Genomic DNA, 18,860 nt, shown 5'->3' with positions numbered 1-18,860 from the left:
GATTTAAAACCTCCACACCAGATTCATCCCCGGCCAAAGGTGAAGTCGGGTTCGCAACCGGAACTTGGGGGTCGGACACCGGAACTTTGGGGTCGGACACCGGAACCTCATCCTCGTTGGGAGCAGGAACAATCTTTCCCTCCACAACAACGTTGTCCGTACTGAATAAACTCAGATCCAGGTCAGGAGCAAGAACCCGGACCTGAGCCTTCAAATTTTCATACATAGCATCCATACCCCTAGCCACATGCCCTTCTAGCTCGTAAAAATCATCCTGAGCAGATTGCAACTTCCCCTTTGTCTCCACAAGCTCGGCAAGTACCCGAGTATAATTCTCCTTCGCCGCCTTCGCCATCTCCTCGGACGAACTCGCCGCCGCCACAGCCGCGGTAGCTTTAGCTTTCTCCTTCTCCAAAGACTCCTCCAACTCAGCAATCCTAGCAGCCTTCAGTTTACTAAATCTCTCGAACTCAGACTGAGCTTTCTCAAGTCGGGAACTGGTCGCACCAATAGGGGATTTCTTGAACTCCCGGGCAATAGCGGCATGAAGACTAGCCATCCGGACACAGCTCCGCGCCATATACTGAAAATGGTGCTCCATAGACACATCATCAGTAGAAATAAAGGTCTGAGGGAGAATATGCTGTTCAACCCAACCAAGAGCATCGAAATCCTTGTCATTAAAACCCGCAAGCTCTTGAGAGGTCTTCTGTTTCTTGGGAGGAGGACCCAAGGACGAAGGAGGAGAAGAGGTAGCAGGTCCAGAGGTCGGAGGATCTTCATTTATAGCTCGGAACTGGGGAGTCGGAATAGCCTTTGACCGAGTAGTGACACCCACAGTAGTCTTCTCCGGAGAAGATCGGGTAGAAGCCCCCCCAGCCTCGATATTCCGAGCGGCCACAGACTTCTTCGTCCGACGAAGATACTTCATGGAATCCGCCTGAGAAGACATCTCTGCAGAAATAAAAGAAAAGGATTACCACAACAGAAATTCCACCAAGAAAAGCAAAGCCAAAAATACTAAAAAAGATGAATCTCGGAGAGGTCGGGAACTACCTAACTCGGAACGGAGAAGGCTTGGATCTCCCAACATTTTCTTCGTGTCCAAGTGAGGTGCCCGACCCCATAAACTGCTTACCACACCCACAAAAGCCTGCTCCACCTCATCTAGACTCTCAAAAGTATACTTAGTAGACACTACATTCTCCTGCCAACAAAGAGAAAAAGAAGGCTCCCCACTATCATCTAGAAAGAAAGGTCGGACGTCTCCAGTAGCCCGGACCTTGAAATAAAAGTTCTTAAAATCATGAAAGGACTCATCATACAGGGTACAAAACTTCCTTCCCTGGTTAGCCCTAAAAGAGACCCAAGATACCTTCCCTCCACCCGACCCCAGCTTTGTCAACACAAACAAATAGGAAAAAAGAGAAATAGAGGGAGCAACGCCCAAAAACTGACACAAAAGTTGAAACAGCTTTAAAAACGCCCAAGAATTCGGATGGAGCTGCGTAGGGGCAAGGTTACAAGACCATAACACCTCGGACTCCAGGTCGGTAAAAGGAAGTCGGACACTCAGCTTAGAGAAAAAACAATCATAAGCATAAAAGAAGAGCTTCTCGGAACTATCTAAGGGCGGGAAGCACACTCTCTCCTCGGAATCCGGGGCTACTAGTTCATAATCCCTCTCAGACTCTCTATTTTCACATATGCTACAGTGCCTACGGAACCTAGCTAAATACTCAGAATCTACCACAGAAGGGACTTTTAGAGGAAGAGGGTCTACCCAACCAAGACCACTTGGAATCTTGGTCGACATCGCTTGAAGAACCTTTCGAGACATAAAATTCTTACCTACAAAGAAGAAATACAAACAGCAAGCAAAAATCACATAAAGCAGACAGCGAAAAAACCCATTCAGCAAAAACAAAAACCCAACGAAGAAAATGCGGCAACCCGGAGCAAAATACCAGAGAACAAAAAAGAGCCCCCCCCATATACAAACAACAAGCAATGGCGGCGCCTCTTTTTGGGGCAACCCAGGCATAAAGAAACAAACAAGAGCCACACAAAGAACAGAAGCATATGATCACGAGAAAAGAGAAACATGGGAACAAACCTGGAAGAAAGAAAACAAAAGCGAAAAGATCCGAAGCAAGAAGAACGAAACGGCGGCGCAGAAGAAGCCCAGAAAAAGCACACGGAGAGATTCGGGAAAGCAGAGCAAAGAGAAAGAAGAAGCAGTGCTCGAAAAAGGATAACGAAAAACAAAACGCAGAAAAGGAGGAAAAGGGCAAATAAATAAAGCCTTCATAGAGCCCGAACGGAAATCGAGGAAAAACGGTAAAATGCAATAAATGCAGGAACAGCCATTTTTTGAAATTTGAAAAAACTACTATGCCCGAGCTCGACCTCCCAAAAAGGACGAACTCGGGCAGGGGCACTGTTCATACCCTGACCGGGCTCCCCCAAACTCGGTCAGTTCATAAAAGGTCCGACCTCGTCCTAAGGCTCACGCCTAAAGGTCGGACCTCGGACGAATAAAGCAAGGGAAGACCCATCAAAAGGAACGCAGCCCAAACCTAAAGGCCGAAAAGGCCTAGCAAAGGCGGTTCCACAAAGATAGGGATAAAACTCCTGAAAGATAAGATAAGATAAGAATATCTTATCCAGGGAAGATCACGGCCAACTACTATAAATACACTGGAGCACCCAGGTATGGCATGCATTCCGCATTCTACACATATCTGCTTGGACCCATGCTAACTTAAGCATCGGAGTGTCATTGCAGGTACAACCACCAGCCACTCCGCACATCAAGCTCGGGTCCCTGAACCCCCACCTCGGGCCTCACCAGACGACCGAGCTACACGTTTCAGGTAACCCCCGGAACAGAATCCAAACCCAATCTCCAGGTTTAAATACCATGGTTTGATGACTCTTTTCTACCCATTGAATTGTGGCTATGTCTTTCATGTGTGCAAGTTCAATCTTTCCAACCATACTTTTACCATCTTGTCCAAGGTGTGCAATTTGGCTTTCTTCCTTTTCACCCCTTTTAAAGCCTCCATAATTGACCAGCGAATCTACAAAGCCTGGAAAACTTGATATAAAAACACTAGGAATTTCATGGTTAGATGTATGAGAAACTAAGGACTCTATGGATTTCAATGAGACTAATGCACTATTGTCTAAGCTAGAACTTTCTAGATCTCCCTCATAAGTGTGTTTATTGAACTCAGTTTCTTTTTCGCTCATTGACTCCTCTTGCTCACTATTCTCATCTTTTCTCTCAAAACTCTCGCTTTCAATCAAACATGGATTCTTTTCACTCAAACACTCAATCGCTTTCTCAATTTCTTTTCTCTCATATTCTTCAAATTGCTCACATCCCAAGGACCCAATTGAGAAATTCTGCACTGTTAAATCTTCCAAGGACACATCACCCTCTATAGCATACTCAACAAATTCTTCCACCTCTGGCTTTGAAGAAGAATGAAAGATAGGCATAGAAGAATTCCTCTTGTTATGGCGAGCTATCATTTGTTGCACCTACTCTCAGTTAATGGCTAATTTGACCAAATTGTCCATGGTTGTGTAACGGTAACGTTGGACTTTATCTGCAAGTTCTTCATGTAATCCAAACAAAAATCAGTCCTCAAGAACCTCAGGACTCCTTTTAATATTAGCCATGTCCATCAAATATAAAAACTCCTTGTGGTACTACATCACTGATTATGAGCCTTGTTGTAACGTAAAATTTTTGTCAAAAAATGTATTGTGGTATGATCATGGTACAAACTGCCTCCTCATGATTTTCTTCATCTTCTCCCAGCTGCTAATTGGGCGCTTTCCGTACCGTCTTCTAGATCTTCCTAATTCAGTTCACCATATACAGGCTGCATTGGAAAAATTGGCTTGTACCAGTTGAACCTTCTTTTCCTCTAAAAGGATACAATTTGCAAAAATCGATTCTACCTTCCTTTCCCATCTGAAATACGCTTCAGGATCATTCCTCCCTTTGAATGCAGGGATTTAAAACTGAGAACTCTTTATCATTTTTTTATTATTTTATATTTTTTTTCAGACACTGACTTAAAGATAGGATAAATGAAAAAATAAAATTAAAAAAAGGAATTTTTTTCGTTTTTGTTTACTCTAACGTGAATTTACAGAAATTAAAAAAAAAACAAAGAGACTAAACAAGACCCATGGAATGTGTAGATAAATAAGAATTTACCTATGACCTGTAACTGATACCAGATGAAAAGTAAAAAAATACAAAGGATAGATAAGGGGGGTGGTTTTCCTACTAGACCTCTAAGATACCTGTTCTTAGCAACCTAGGTCACTGGAAAGGATTTCCTACTAGACCTTCAAAGAACTTGTCCTTGACAACCTAGATTAGAGGGATGAAAATTGAATCACTCAATTTTCTCCATGCAACAAGCGAAGCAAATCACTCACCTCACTTAATCACACAATAACAATGTGCTTAAAAGCAACTGAAATTTATTCATCAAAAGTTATGTAAATTGTCTCACCAAAGGTGTTTAAATAAGCACCTAACAAACTAACTAAAAGATAAGATAACTAATTTAAATCAGATTTGATCTTATTAGATTAGATCATATTTGATTTAAATTTTAAAATCCTAAAGATATGATAACTAATTTAAATCATATTTGATCTTATTAGAGTAGATCAGATTTGATTTAAATTTGAAATCCCTAAAAATATTACTAAGCAAATCAGAAGTAATTCAAATCTTCTAACAAACTCTAACAACAAAACAAACTAACATAAATGCCTAAAAATTCGAAAATTAATAATAAATTATGCCTCCCATTGAATTTGAAAAGCATTATTGGGCTTCTTGCTGTCCTGACTTAGCCCAATGGACCTTATGAGTTGTCGCCCTTTCAGCACCACTATTTTTGAGACGGACTCTTGGTCTTCTTGATGTCCAAGACTGGCATGGTACAATTCTTCTAGTATTCAGATCTTTGAATATGACAAGATTACCATTTTGCCCCTTAACATCAAAATGACGAAAATACCCTCTTGACCATGTATCATAACCTAAAGCATGCTAAAACTAAACTATGACTCCCTCTGTTCACTGCTCCATCCCCTGCCTCTTATCTTCATTTTCGGGCTTGAAACCGGACTAAAAGTAGCCCAGAAATCACCCCCATCATATTCCCTTAATTGCAGCACGTGACTCTCGTCACGCGTACGCGTTAGTCACGTGTACGTGTCGTTGAACTATGCGCAAAGTCATGTGTATATGTCAGTCACGCGTACGCGTCAAGTGGACGATGTACTTGGTCACTGGTGCACGAAATTGCAATCACACTTTTGCAATCCCGCACAACTAACCAGCAAGTGCACTGGGTCGTCCAAGTAATACCTTACGTGAGTAAGGGTCGATCCCATGGAGATTGTCGGCTTGAAGCAAGCTATGGTTATCTTATAACTCTTAGTCAGGATATCAATAATTATTAGGTTTAATTGTGAAAAGTAAACGAACATGAAATAAGTACTTGTTTTGCAGTAATGGAGAACAGGTTGAGGTTTTGGAGATGCTCTATCTTCTGAATCTCTGCTTTCCTACTGTCTTCTTCTTCAAGCACGCAAGGCTCCTTCCATGGCAAGCTGTATGTAGGGTTTAACTGTTGTCAATGGCTACCTCCCATCCTCTCAGTGAAAATGTTCAACGCACTCTGTCATAGCACGGCTAATCATCTGTCGGTTCTCAATAAGGTTGGAATAGAATCCAATGATTCTTTTGCGTCAGTCACTAACGCCCAGCCCTCAGGAGTTTGAAGCTCGTCACAGTCATTCAATCCTTGAATCCTACTCAAAATACCACAGACAAGGTTTAGACCTTCCGGATTCTCTTGAATGCCGCCATCAATTCTAGCTTATACCACGAAGATTCTGATTAAGGAATCCAAGAGATATATACTCAATCTAAAGTAGAACGGAGGTGGTTGTCAGGCACACGTTCATAGTTGAGAATGATGATAAGTGTCACGGATCATCACATTCATCAGGTTTAGGAACAAGTGATATCTTAGAACGGAAGCAAGCATGATTGAATGAAAAACAGTAGTAATTGCATTAATCCATCAAGACACAGCAGAGCTCCTCACCCCCAACCATGGGGTTTAGAGACTCATGCCGCAGAAGATACAATGAGAAACGTGTAAAGTGTCATGAGGTAAAGATACAATGTCAAAAGGTCCTATTAATAGTGAACTAGTAACCTAGGATATACAGAAATGAGTAAATGACGTAAAAATCCACTTCCGGGGTCCACTTGGTGTGTGCTTGGGTTGAGCATTGAAGCTTTCATGTGTAGAGACTTTTTCTGGAGTTAAACGCCAGCTTTTATGCCAGTTTGGGCGTTTAACTCCAATTTTTGTGCCAGTTCCGGCGTTAAACGCCGGGAATTCTGAAGCTGATTTGCAACACCGGTTTGGGACATCAAATCTCGGGCAAAGTATGGACTATTATACATTGCTGGAAAGCCCAGAAAATCCACTTCGAGTGCAAGGAGGTCAGAATCCAACAGCATCTGTAGTCCTTTTCAGCCTCTAAATCAGATTTTTGCTCAGATCCCTCAATTTCAGCCAGAAAATACCTGAAATCATAGAAAAACACACAAACTCATAGTAAAGCCCAGAAAAGTGAATTTTAACTAAAAACTAATAAAAGTATAATAAAAACTAACTAAAATATACTAAAAACATACCAAAAAAATGCCAAAAAGCGTATAAATTATCCGCTCATCACAACACCAAACTTAAATTATTGCTTGTCCCCAAGCAACTGAAAATCAAAATAGAATAAAAAGAAGAGAATATACTATAGACTCCAAAATATCAAAGAAACTTAGCTCCAATTAGATGAGCGGGACTAGTAGCTTTTTGCTTCTGAACAGTTTTGGCATCTCACTTTATCCTTTGAAGTTTAGAATGATTGGCATCTATAGGAACTCAAAACTCATATAGTGTTATTGATTCTCCTAGTTAAGTATGATGATTCTTGAACATAGCTACTTTATGAGTCTTGGCTGTGGCCCAAAGCACTCTGTCTTCTAGTATTACCACCGGATACATACATGCCACAGACACATGACTGGGTGAACCTTTTCAGATTGTGACTCAGCTTTGCTAGAGTCCCCAATCAGAGGTGTCCAGGGTTCTTAAGCACACTCTTTTTGCCTTGGATCACAACTTTATATATTTTTCCTTTCTCTTTTTTTTTTGAATGTATTCACTGCTTTTTCTTGCTTCAAGAATCAATTTGATGATTTTTCAGATCCTCAATAACACTTCTCCTTTTCCATCATTCTTTCAAGAGCCAACAATTTTAACATTCTTAAAACAACAAATTCAAAAGACATATGCACTATTCAAGCATTCATTCAGAAAACAAAAAGTATTGTCACCACATCAAACTAATTCAACTAGTTTCAAAGATGAATTCGAAATCATGTACTTCTTGTTTTTTTGTGATTAAAGCATTTTTCATTTAAGAGATGTGATGGATTCATAGGACATTCATAGCTTTAAGACATGAACCTTAAATTTTATTAATCATGAATTAAGAACAAGACTCAAAAATAGATATAAGATAAGACTAGTAGTAATAGAAAATAGAATTTTAAATGACTCTAAAATAGACTCCTAATGATAGAGATTATCACAGAGTTAGTACTCAACAACCTTGATCTTGAGAAGTGGATGCTCTCTCAACTTGTGGGGTATTTGACCCTTCAAGGGAGAGCTTTTGGCGTTTCAGCTCCTGTAGCTCACGCCCCTGCTTCTCTTATTCCTTCAGCAATTTACAGAGCATGCAGTTTTGATTCTGCTATTCTTCCTTAATTTGTTCCATAGCTTCTTGCAGCTTGGCAACAGATGCTTCTAGGCGAGTCCAGTAGTCAATTTCAGGAAGTTCAGGGAGGAACTCCTGTGCCTTCCTTTTGATAGAGTTATCTTGTATTTGTCCTTCCATTGACCTCTTGGTGATTGGGTGCTCAATTGGGATGAATTCATCTACTCCCATCCTCACCCCAGCATCTTTACAGAGCAAAGAGATTAAGCTTGGGTAAGCCAGTTTGGCTTCAGTGGAGTTCTTGTTTGCAATTGTGTAAATCTCACAAGCAATCAGATGATGAATCTCCACTTCTTTTCCCAGCATGATGCAATGAATCATCACTGCTCTCTTGATAGTAACCTCAGAACGGTTACTAATGGGCAAGATAGAACGCCCTATGAAGTCCAGCCAGCCTCTTGCAACTGGTTTGAGATCTCCCCTCTTGAGTTGGTTTGGGACACCTTTTGAATTGGTCATCCATTTGGTTCCAGGGAGGCAGATGTCCTCTAGAACTTGATCCAACCCCTTATCTACTCTCACCATTCTCATATTAAAGGATTCAGGATCATCTTGTAGTTGAGGTAATTTGAAGACCTCTCTTATTTTGTCCAGATGGAAGTAAATAATTCTCCCTCTGACCATTATTCTATAGGTATGAAAAGCGGTTCCAGTCATTCTCTGCTTATCTGTTAGCCACAGATTTGAGTAGAATTCCTGAACCATATTTCTTCCAACCTTTGTCTCAGGGTTGGTTAAAACTTCCCATCCTCTGTTTCGAATTTGCTCTTGGATCTCCGGATATTCATCTTCTTTCAGATCAAATTTAACTTCCGGGATCACTGACCTTAGACCCATTATTTTGTGGTAATGGTCTGCATGTTCTTTGGTTAAGAACATCTCTTGACTCCAAAGGTCTTTTGGAGCATTCTCTTTCTTGCTTCTTGAATTGGTTTGTTTTCCTTTGGAGGTCATGATCTTGATGAGCCTTAGCTTAGTGATCACAGAAAAACATACCAAACTTAGAGGTTTGCTTGTCCTCAAGCAAAAGAAAGGAAAGAAGAGAGAGAGAAAGAGATCAAACTCGAATGGTGGGGAAGGAGGGTGTGGCCGAACATATATTTATAAGGAAGGGAGAGAGATTTTGAAAATTTTGAAGGAGATTTGAGAAGATATTGAAAGAATTTGAGAGATATTTGAGTTTTTTTTGAAGAAGATTTGGAAAGGAATTGAAAGAGATTTGAAGAATGATTTTAATTTTGAAATTTTGAAGGTGAATAATGAAAGTTTGAAATGTGTTTATGTAGAAAATCATGGATCAAAATAGGAAAGTTTGAAAAAATTTGAAGTAGAAAGCAAAATCTCTGTCCCCCACCTTTCTGGCGTTAAATGCCCAGAATGGTATCCATTCTGGCATTTAACGCCTAAATGTTGGCCAATTTGGGCGTTTAACGCCCAGCCAGGTATCCTGGCTGGCGTTAAACGCCAGAAATCCCTTCATCATTGTTTCCATCAGCTCTCTCATGGTTGTGAACTTCTCTATCCATGTTGAGATCTAGAGCTTCCTCAAAATTGTCCTCAAATTCTCCTTCAGATTCTTCTTCTCCCAGTACTCTCTTCCCTCTTGCTTCCCTTCTAAGTCTATGAAGGGTCCTCTCTGGTTCGGTATATGGAGGAGTTGATGTCCCTCTTCTCCTACCTGTCATACAAGAACACAGCACAGGCAACAAACAAGTGAAATACTCTTGGTTAATGGAAGAGTATGGTTAGAGCGGTTGAGGAATTAATTCAAATAGTTAGTGGGTCAGTGAGTTAATTGCTTGAAATTAAAGGCATAAAGAAAGTAAGCAAGTAACAGAGTGTAGGAACTAAAATTCATCAAGTAACATGAACTGAATTAACAAAACAAGAAAAATTGCTCAATCTAGTTAACTTCCAATTGGAGAATTGTCAATCGAAAACCAATCCCCGGCAACGGCGCCATAAACTTGATACAGCTATAAACTTGATAGCTACGATTTTAGGAAATTGCACGATCGGCAAAAATTCCTTCCGGCAAGTGCACCGGTTATCGTCAAGTAAAAACTCACAATAGAGTGAGGTCGAATCCCACAAGGATTGGTTGAGTGAGCAATTCGGATTAGAAGTGTGTTCTAGTTGAGCGGAATCAAGATTTAGATGAGAATTGCGGAATGTAAAATTGGCGGGAAACGTAAATGGCAAGAAATTGAAAGTGCGGAATCTTAAATTGCATGAATTAAAGAGCGAGAAGCTAAATTGCACAAATTAAAAGGGGATCGGGGGGATTGCATGAATTTAATTGCAGAATGTAAAGAGAAAGTGGTAGATCAGAAATGGGAAATCATTGGGTGTCAGGAGATATTGAGATCTCCAAATCAAAACATTTTTATCCCTTCCTCAACCAATGCATTCATTGGATTTTGTTTGGCAATCTTATATGATTGGATCCCAATCCCTTGGCTCACCAATTCTCTCTAAAAACAAACAAATTCCCAATCCCTTGGTTTAAATGTTCATAAGAAGAGATGATGCTCGATCACTGATTATACCACACAGTTTCATGAACCACAATTTGGTAGGATTACATGTCACAATATCCATCCAAACCCCAATCCAATTCACTGTGAGAAAGCTTCTCTAGCATGAATCCTCCATTCCTTTCCCAAAGTTCCGAAGGATTCCAATTATGGATAGTTTCTTTCCCAAGACAACTAACCAATGGAATTAGATCGAGAAGCTTTCTAACAAAATTCAAGAGAAAAGATTGAAGAAGAAGATAAAAACTATTATTGATTAATTGAATTACAATAGAGCTCCCTAACCCAATGAAAGGGGTTTAGTGAGTCATAGCTCTGAATTCAAAGAATGATCCAAAGTTCTCTGTGTCAAAAGTTCTGAAAATGTAAAAAAAAGTCCTTTCTAACTTAAATTCTATCCTATTTATACACTTTCTAAATTGAGCTTCTGTTGTGTTTCTTGGGCTTTGAGGCCTTTCTTTGATTTCCTTTTGCTTTGGTTTTATGATCCATAATCCTGATGAGGCTGCTGATCCAATTCTGCAACATTCATTGAGCCAACTTAGTGATAATCAAGTAATGACACATGACTCAACAAATTGAAATTCCAGACTCATCAATTCTTCAGGCCCAATCCCATAAACCATGATATTCAATTGGGTTTCATACTAGAGTATGTTTAAGTTAATGTTTGTGCTCAAAGCTAACTTAAACTGCAAGATCTTTGGCCCAGAAACCTTTTCAAATAGTGGCGTTTAAGTTGAAGTTTAAGCTTAAACTTCAACTTAAACGCCAGACACTTCCAGGAGGTAAAATTGTCGAACACGTTTAAGCTTCAGTTTAAGGATAAACTGAAGCTTAAACGTGGGAATGGAAGAAAGCAATCCTGGAGTGTGAAATGTCAAACACGTTTAAGATTCAGTTTAAGGTTAAACTGAAGCTTAAACGTGGAAATGAAGAAAGCAACCCCTGGAGGAAAATTGAGTCGAACACGTTTAAGCGTCAGTTTAAGGTTAAACTGAAGCTTAAACGTGAAAATGGAGGGAAGCCATCCTGGAGGGCAAAGGTCGAACACGTTTAAGCTCCAGTTTAAGGTTAAACTGGAGCTTAAACGTGGGAATGCAAAACGCAACCCTGGAGGAGAATGGTCGACCACGTTTAAGCTTCATTTTAAGCTTAAACTGAAGCTTAAACGTGGAAATGAGAAAGCAACCTTGGAGGAGAAAAAATAGTCGAACATGTTTAAGCTCCAGTTTAAGCTTAAACTGGAGCTTAAACGTGGGAATGCTCCCTGGTGCTTTCAATTCTGGCGTTTAACTTCCAGTTTAAGGTTAAACTGGAGGTTAAACGCCACTTGTGATATTCAAGCTTCCTTTATTGATTTTGTTGCTTCCTTGCCTAGCCTCTTCTTCCCTGAAATCATCCAAACAACTGCATCAAAGTCTTGCGAAATTTCATGAGAAATCTTTCATTCATAACATTCAAGTAATATAACTAAAAACTCATGAAATTTGCATCAAAATTATACTTGTTTGGATGGTTCATTGCTTTGTTATTCATTTAACCATTCTTGGTTACTTTAAGCTCAAGAAAATGCATAAAACAACTAAAACTAACAGAAAAATGCTGGTGAAACTAGCCTAAGATGCCTTGGCATCACAACACCAAACTTAATACTTGCTTGTCCCTAAGCAAGTCCTGAGTTGTTTGAGAAGAAAGCATGAAACAGAAAGCAATTACATTGGCTATATTAGCAAGCACTTGAAGTTCATCAGAAGGGTTTTATGCAGAAAGTTGCAGCATCACTTTTTCATTCTTATCAAGTAAGATTATCACTTTTTCATTGCATCCATCAAACACTGCTATGGCCTCTTGTTATTCTTATGTCCTTGGCACTTTTCTCTTCTTTGTTTTTCTTTTTCTTAGAGCTCCTTTGCTCCTTCTTTGCTCAGTGTCATGTGTTGCACAAGCCTTTGGCATTTTCTTTTTCTTATCAGTGCACTACACATATCCACTACAGGCATTTTAGTTCACATTTCTTCTTGAGACATTGGTGCCCAGCACCTCTTTGTGTGACTAAATGTTTTGTATTTAGGTTGCTCTTGATAATGGACTTTTGGTTGATAATCCCGGGTTAGTTAACCCAAGTTACCAAGTGTTGAAACACTCCTCAGAACCTATTCATCCAAGCATATCCTTAATACATAAACACCACAGGCATTTGTCTCAGAAGTTCAAACCATTGGTGCCTAGCTTATTTTCTCAATTTTTTTGCTTTTTGGTTGCCCTTTTTCACTGGCTTTTTCTTCTTCTTTTTCTTTCTTTTTCATGGCCAAAGACATTTATTCATCAAGATCCTTAGACAGTGTTCAAACTTCTACAAAAAAATGATAATTCTACACTCAATTTCCAGTGATCTGACTAAACAATCAAGCATGCATACCACCACTTAATTCTACTTGATTTGTCACTAATTGAGCCAAGTTACTTTTGTTCAAACTTTTCTTTTATTTTTGGAAACAGAACAAGCATGGCAAGCATTTGTTTAAGAAGGTGAAGTTATATCCAAACATCTAGGCATTCACTTTATTCAAAGCAGTAAACCAACACTTATACTAAAAACTTCACATTCCAGAAAGATTCAACAATTACAGTTTAAACCAGAACAAGCATGCTTTTGTTTGCCTTTTAAAGAATGGTCAAGGAACAACACCACCTTGTGAAATTTCTTGTTTTCTCTTTGTTGCCAGGAAACAATTTGATTTCTCCTTCTTCTCCTAGTTGTTGCTTCATGTTCTTTCTAAGATCCTTGTTTCCTTTCCTACAAAGAGTGATGAAGTTGCTTGCTTCTCAAGCACTTGAGTGGTTAGCTCAACTATGTATGGGCAAGTGTCTGAGTCTTAAGTTGGTGTGTGAACACCAAACTTAGTCTCCTACTTACTCCTCTGTTCTTTGAATCCTTGAATTCTCCTTGGAATGAAGTTGCTGCTAAGGATTTTAAGCATTTCTGTGATTGCTTAGAATAGTTGTTCCTTTCATATAATTCAAAGGTTGTTGTGTTCAGTTGATCTGTATGGTGGAACACCAAACTTAGAGTCACACATTCCCCTTTGAATTATTGATCCACGAATTCATTGTTTGGTGTGAAACACCAAACTTAATTCTTTGCAATGCACAGAAACTACTTCACCTTTTTATTGAAACAAATAAAAGAAACAGCAAAGGAGTATTACCTCAGGTTGGGTTGCCTCCCAACAAGCGCTTCTTTAACGTCACTAGCTTGACGGTTGTCCCTTGTTAGGGTGGATTGTAGTGCTTGATGTCCTCTCCTCTCACTATGAAAACGTCCCCATTTGATTCCTTCATGATTTCCAAATGTTCCATAGAAAGAACCTTCCTGATTGTGAACACTTGAGGGAGCTGGGAAGGAATGGTTTTGAGGCCAGGTGGGATTGGCAGATAATGACTTGATATCACTTTATCTCCCGGAGAGAAACCTTCAGTGGGAATTTTCTTGTTTCTCCACCCTCTTGGCAATTTCTTTACAATTCTTCCCTCTCTCTTGAGGATTTCTTCATTGACCCTTATGCCAGGAGGATCCTTCTGATCTGTTTCTATTGATTCTTGTTGCTTTAACTCTTGCAATTCTTGTTTGCCTTCCAAGGGCTGTTTCAGAGTTTCAGCTGCTGGATTGCTTTCCTCCAAACACAGATGGCTACTGTCATCCTTAGGCCTTTCAGGTTCTGGTTCCGGCTCAGATGCAGGTTTGAAAACATGGAAAATGAGCTGTTCATCATGTATTCTCAAAATTAGCTCTCCTTGTTCTACATCTATGAGCGCTCTAGCAGTGGCTAGAAATGGCCTTCCCAGAATGATAGGGTGTAGGTAGCTTTCCTCCATGTCCAAAATGACAAAGTCTGTGGGGAAGAAATAATTTCCCACTTTCACTAGCACATTCTCAACTACCCCTTCAGCTTGCTTCTGAGTTTTGTCAGCCAGTTGTATGATTACATCAGTGTATCTCACCTCATTCAGTTGTAGCCTCTTCATAAGAGTCAGAGGCATCACATTTATGCTAGCTCCTAGATCACTGAATCCTCTGTCAATTTTTGTTTCCCCTACGATGCAGGGGATATGAAAACTTCCTGGGTCTGTTTTCTTAGAGACTATGTCCTTCTTGATGAGGGCACTGCATTCTTTGTTCATTGTTACAGTTTGTCCTCCCTTCAAAACTCTTTTCTTGCTCAGCAATTCCTTCAAATATTTGATATGTGTAGGCATCTGCTGGAGAGTCTCAAGAAAGGGAATATTGATATGGAGAGATTTGAATGTCTCTAAAAACCTTGAATATGTTTTCCCTTTTTCACCTCCTCCTAACCTCTGAGGAAATGGTGCTTTTGGTTGGTATGTTTCTAGCATGCCTTTATTTTGCAGTTCCTTGGCTTGCTCAGTTTCACTTTCCTGCTTAGCTTCTTCCACACCTTCCTTCAAGATTTCTGGCTCCTGTTCTGAGGGTCTGATTCCTTCTTCTTCTGAGACTTCCTTCAATGTGGTGATGGCCTTGCATTCTTCCCATCTCACTCCCTTTTGTTCCCCTTTAGGATTCTTTTCTGTGTCACTAGGGAACACTGCAGTTGACTTGGGGGCCTGTTGAGATAGCTCTCCTACTTGAGACTCCATCCTCTTAAGTTTTTCACCATGGTTCCTTAAGGTAGATCTCACATCATCCCTAAAGCTTTTCAACTCACTTATGTCCTGACCCATGTTTGCAAGCATTCCTTCTATCCTGTTTAATTGATCTTGAAATTGTTGGTTCGGATTAGGTTGGGCAGGTTGATTATTTTGGCCATGATATGGTGGTTGGGAATAATTGTTTTGTGTGGCTTGGTATGATTTTTGGTTGGAGTTTTGGTATGTGGAATTGTTATGTTGGTTGGGGTTGTAAGGTTTGTGGTTTTGTGGTTGGGTTTGCTGGTTTCCCCACCCAAAGTTTGGGTGATTTTTCCAGCCTGGGTTGTAAGTATTGGAATGTGGATCATATGGTTGCCTTTGTTGATTTCCCACATAGTTGGCCTCTTCCCAATCACCTCCTTCAGTGCTTACCTCCTCTTGATCTTGTGTGTGTATTGCAGCCACTTGATTTGTTTCTAACTTCCTAGTGAGCTCTGCTAGTTGCTTGGCAAACACCTTGTTTTGGGCTAGAATTTTATCAACATGGTTCAGCTCCATGACTCCCTTAGTGTTGTGTCTCTCTGAAGCATAGTAGTACTCATTCTCAGCCACTGTCTCAATCACTTCAATGGCTTCTTCCACAGTCTTTTTTCTGTTCAATGAACCTCCTGATGAATGGTCTACAGCCTTCCTTGATTCATAAGAAAGTCCATCATAGAAAATATGCAATTGCACCCAGTCATGGAACATGTCTGGTGGGCATTTCCTTGTCAAATCCTTGAACCTCTCCCATGCCTCGTAGAGAGTTTCACCATCTTGTTGTCTAAAAGTCTGAACCTCAGATCGAAGCCTATTGACCTTTTGTGGGGGGTAGAAACGTGCCAGAAACTTGCTTTCCACCTCATCCTAGGTTGTTAGGCTCCCCCTTGGGAATGATTCCAGCCACTTAGCTGCCTTGTCCCTAAGTGAAAATGGGAACAAGAGCAGTTTATAGGCATCTTCCTGGACTCCATTGGACTTCACAGTGTCGCAAATTCTCAGGAATTTTGTGAGATGTTGGTTTGGATCTTCATTAGCACTCCCACCAAATGAACAATGATTCTCCACCAGTGATATTAGCTGTGGTTTGAGTTCAAAATTGTTGGCCTGAATAGGTGGTTTCTGAATGCTGCTACCACAATTCCCAGAGGTTGGGTTTATGTATGAACCAAGAACCCTCCTCTCGGGAATGGCATTGTTTCCATCAGCTCTCTCATGGTTGTGAACTTCTCTATCCATGTTGAGATCTAGAGCTTCCTCAAAATTGTCCTCAGATTCTCCTTCAGATTCTTCTTCTCCCAGTACTCTCTTCCCTCTTGCTTCCCTTCTAAGTCTATGAAGGGTCCTCTCTGGTTCGGTATATGGAGGACTTGATGTCCCTCTTCTCCTACCTGTCATACAAGAACACAGCACAGGCAACAAACAAGTGAAATACTCTTGGTTAATGGAAGAGTATGGTTAGAGCGGTTGAGGAATTAATTCAAATAGTTAGTGGGTCAGTGAGTTAATTGCTTGAAATTAAAGGCATAAAGAAAGTAAGCAAGTAACAGAGTGCAGGAACTAAAATTCATCAAGTAACATGAACTGAATTAACAAAACAAGAAAAATTGCTCAATCTAGTTAACTTCCAATTGGAGAATTGTCAATCGAAAACCAATCCCCGGCAACGGCGCCATAAACTTGATACAGCTATAAACTTGATAGCTACGATTTTAGGAAATTGCACGATCGGCAAAAATTCCTTCCGGCAAGTGCACCAGTTATCGTCAAGTAAAAACTCACAATAGAGTGAGGTCGAATCCCACAAGGATTGGTTGAGTGAGCAATTCGGATTAGAAGTGTGTTCTAGTTGAGCGGAATCAAGATTTAGATGAGAATTGCGGAATGTAAAATTGGCGGGAAACGTAAATGGCAAGAAATTGAAAGTGCGGAATCTTAAATTGCATGAATTAAAGAGCGAGAAGCTAAATTGCACAAATTAAAAGGGGATCGGGGGGATTGCATGAATTTAATTACAGAATGTAAAGAGAAAGTGGTAGATCAGAAATGGGAAATCATTGGGTGTCAGGAGATATTGAGATCTCCGAATCAAAACATTTTTATCCCTTCCTCAACCAATGCATTCATTGGATTTTGTTTGGCAATCTTATATGATTGGATCCCAATCTCTTGGCTCACCAATTCTCTCTAAAAATAAACAAATTCCCAATCCCTTGGTTTAAATGTTCATAAGAAGAGATGATGCTCGATCACTGATTATACCACACAGTTTCATGAACCACAATTTGGTAGGATTACATGTCACAATATCCATCCAAACCCCAATCCAATTCACTGTGAGAAAGCTTCTCTAGCATGAATCCTCCATTCCTTTCCCAAGGTTCCGAAGGATTCCAATTATGGATAGTTTCTTTCCCAAGACAACTAACCAATGGAATTAGATCGAGAAGCTTTCTAACAAAATTCAAGAGAAAAGATTGAAGAAGAAGATAAAAACTATTATTGATTCATTGAATTACAATAGAGCTCCCTAACCCAATGAAAGGGGTTTAGTGAGTCATAGCTCTGAATTCAAAGAATGATCCAAAGTTCTCTGTGTCAAAAGTTCTAAAAATGTAAAAAAAAGTCCTTTCTAACTTAAATTCTATCCTATTTATACACTTTCTAAATTGAGCTTCTGTTGTGTTTCTTGGGCTTTGAGGCCTTTCTTTGATTTCCTTTTGCTTTGGGTTTATGATCCATAATCCTGATGAGGCTGCTGATCCAATTCTGCAACATTCATTGAGCCAACTTAGTGATAATCAAGTAATGACACATGACTCAACAAATTGAAATTCCAGACTCATCAATTCTTCAGGCCCAATCCCATAAACCATGATATTCAATTGGGTTTCATACCAGAGTATGTTTAAGTTAATGTTTGTGCTCAAATGCTAACTTAAACTGCAAGATCTTTGGCCCAGAAACCTTTTCAAATAGTGGCGTTTAAGTTGAAGTTTAAGCTTAAACTTCAACTTAAACGCCAGACACTTCCAGGAGGTAAAATTGTCGAACACGTTTAAGCTTCAGTTTAAGGATAAACTGAAGCTTAAACGTGGGAATGGAAGAAAGCAATCCTGGAGTGTGAAATGTCGAACACGTTTAAGCTTCAGTTTAAGGTTAAACTGAAGCTTAAACGTGGAAATGAAGAAAGCAACCCCTGGAGGAAAATTGAGTCGAACACGTTTAAGCGTCAGTTTAAGGTTAAACTGAAGCTTAAACGTGGAAATGGAGGGAAGCCATCCTGGAGGGCAAAGGTCGAACACGTTTAAGCTCCAGTTTAAGCTTAAACTGGAGCTTAAATGTGGGAATGCAAAACGCAACCCTGGAGGAGAATGGTCGACCACGTTTAAGCTTCAGTTTAAGCTTAAACTGAAGCTTAAACGTGGAAATGAGAAAGCAACCCTGGAGGAGAAAAAATAGTCGAACACGTTTAAGCTCCAGTTTAAGCTTAAACTGGAGCTTAAACGTGGGAATGCTCCCTGGTGTTTTCAATTCTGGCATTTAACTTCCAGTTTAAGGTTAAACTGGAGGTTAAACGCCACTTGTGATATTCAAGCTTCCTTTATTGATTTTGTTGCTTCCTTGCCTAGCCTCTTCTTCCCTGAAATCATCCAAACAACTGCATCAAAGTCTTGCAAAATTTCATGAGAAATCTTTCATTCATAACATTCAAGTAATATAACTAAAAAC

The 18,860-nt window shown here is 39.9% G+C and overlaps 1 non-coding gene across 1 annotated transcript; it reads left to right on the top strand.

The window, feature by feature from the left end:
• The first annotated feature begins 15,837 nt into the window (after positions 1–15,837).
• Positions 15,838–15,941, top strand: LOC130942956 (small nucleolar RNA R71). Its single transcript, XR_009071499.1, has one exon. It is a non-coding gene; the product is annotated as a small nucleolar RNA R71 (small nucleolar RNA).
• Positions 15,942–18,860: the final 2,919 nt, after the last annotated feature.

The sequence above is a fragment of the Arachis stenosperma genome, chromosome 7 (assembly GCF_014773155.1).
Source record: "Arachis stenosperma cultivar V10309 chromosome 7, arast.V10309.gnm1.PFL2, whole genome shotgun sequence".
Lineage (NCBI taxonomy): Eukaryota > Viridiplantae > Streptophyta > Magnoliopsida > Fabales > Fabaceae > Arachis > Arachis stenosperma.
The sequence above is the reverse complement of the archived record's forward strand: the minus strand, read 5'-3'. Positions and strand labels throughout refer to the sequence as shown.